At 52.2% G+C, this 2,221-nt stretch overlaps 1 protein-coding gene across 1 annotated transcript in view; it reads left to right on the plus strand.

Annotated features, from left to right (window-relative positions):
* Window positions 1–1,246: 1,246 nt before the first annotated feature.
* NRIP1 (nuclear receptor interacting protein 1) overlaps window positions 1,247–2,221 on the plus strand; it is a 101,693-nt gene continuing 100,718 nt past the window's right edge. Inside the window, exon 1 of the mRNA XM_040484161.1 lies at window positions 1,247–1,415. The gene's annotated coding sequence lies outside the window, so the exon portion shown is untranslated. The remainder of the gene's footprint in view (window positions 1,416–2,221) is intronic.

Here is a 2,221-nt window from a genome sequence, read left to right on the forward strand (position 1 = left end):
GAAGAAGCCTGATATAGAATGTTTTTGTTGAATCCGCTACAACTTACTGCAATAAACACTTTTAATAAAATTAACCCTGAATTTCCAAGAAAAAAAGCCAAAGAAAGTCCAGTATATTGCTCAAGAAAAATATATATATATAACCCATTTTAGAAAATCTGTGTATATCACTTAACAGTTTTTTGTTTGTTTTTTAAGTTTGACTCCTTAAAGGGCCAGATTCCAATTCTGATGATCATCACTTAATTAGAACGTTCACTTTCACCAACTGGATAAATGATGTACTGTAGAATAGCTGACTTTACACAGTGGCCTTGAGCAAATTTCGAACTGTTGTATATGCACATAAGAAGCTACCATATGAAGTTTAAACTGTGTTAGATGGCAACAGATTACACAGTTGAATCACTAGGGTGATGTAAAATAATTGTTCTAAAATGCACCATCACCATTAAGCAAAATGATCCTACCATGTGCCCAGCACTGTGCTAGGTGGTGCATTTAATTAAGCATTGCTTTCACTTTTAAGATTTGGAGGTGTTACAGAACACTCATTCATATTTTTAAAGGTTAAAAGACATTTTAAATGCACAATACAGCCATTACATAACAGGCATAGACTACTGTTTCATGACTAGGATAGTGGTTTTCTTAAGTGCGCTGGCAACTCTATTTTCCAATGTTATCTAATTCTTAAGGATTTGAAAACCTATACATAGGAATGGAGTGCCTCATCCTCTCATTTGTTTTGTGTATTAAGTGTTTTAACACAGGCATGCCATTTCTGAGTTAAGGGTGAGGCTAAGCTGTACTTCAGCGTTTTTGTATCAGGCAAAAGACAATTTCAGCAACGGTACTTCCCCCCCCCCCCCCGGTACTTTTTTTCATGGCGAGTTACTAAACGCTAGATGCTAGAGTCAAAAAGAAACCTGACATCTGGGGAGGTGTTGAAGGGGTGTTAATAGTTCTAGTTAGATGTCTGGGGGAGCGTTGAGGATAAGATTTTAAAACAGCAAATGCAAGGAGAAGGAGGGGGGGATTATGGTTTTGTAGGACTCTCTCCTCTCTCTACTTTCTCTCGCCACCAATCCATACGTGCCTCCCCCCGCCTCCCCAGTTCAGAGGCGGGTTCAGCGAGATTAAGCTGCAGGAAACCGAGAGGCTCCACAGCGCTGCCGCCCCGGCCTCGTGATGTAATTGTTATTTCTTATTCCGAGACTGAACCGAGCAGAGCTGCCGAAGAAGTGGCAGTCCTGTTCTTTCTGCCTCGTCTGGTGGGGTCAAATTCTTCCCCGGGATGATGTAGATTCGCTGACCGACTCCTGCCGGAGACTTCGCAGTGACAAAGCAGTTGAAGATAAACCCTGCTCCTGGGTCCTACGTCCGTCCAAGGAGCTGGACGGGGCACTCCTCAGGTCTCCTTCCCAGTCTTCCTCTCTGAGTCACTCCACATTGATTCCTGGGTGCCTACTACGTGCTAAGGCGTGGGGTCAAAGTGACCTGGAGTTAGTGCCCGTGCCCCCCCCCCCCACCGCCAAGATTAAAGCAGGACACACAGATTACAAGGTGGTGGAAGCTGGGGGTGGGGTGCGTGAGAAGGAGCCGAGGGAACGCGTGTCGTGGGGTGAAATGGCAGCGGGGGCGCCAGCACCCCGGCGGGACCTGGGCGTCCCGGCCCCCAGGCTGTGTCCCAGACGCGAGCCCACGGCCGGCGTTAACGAGAACAAGCCCCCGGGGGGCCCGGGAGGAGCTGTCCAGTCGCCTTGGGCGGTCGGGGGCGGCTGGACAGAGCCGGGAGCCGAGCGTGTGGGGGGGAGGGGTCGGCTCGGGTGCGTGGAGCACCCACCTCTCGCGGCCGACGCGGTCCCTCCCGCCGCCTTTGGGCCCTGCAGCCCCCGCCGGGCCATCCAGAGGGCGGGCAAGGAGGAAAACAGCAAACCGGGGGGGGGGGGGGGGTGCTCCTTAGTTCCCGCGAGCTGCCGGGACCCGAGCGGTTCCTCCTGCCCCGGTGACAATGGGAGGGAGGGGGAAAAAAGGGTTAAGAAACTTGGCTGAAGAGCTGAATGGCGTGGAGCGGCGAGGGGAGGGACTGGGCCGCGGCGGACTCGGCGGCGGAGGGAGGAGCGCGGCTGCGGGCGGGCGGCGAGCGAGGCGCTCAAAGTCAGCCTCGCAGACATTGCAGCAGAGCCCCGAACTCGGGAGGCGGCGGCGGCGGCGGCGG

Source organism: Herpailurus yagouaroundi, unplaced genomic scaffold (assembly GCF_014898765.1).
Source record: "Herpailurus yagouaroundi ecotype Mexico unplaced genomic scaffold, PumYag 162, whole genome shotgun sequence".
NCBI classification, from domain to species: Eukaryota; Metazoa; Chordata; class Mammalia; order Carnivora; family Felidae; genus Herpailurus; species Herpailurus yagouaroundi.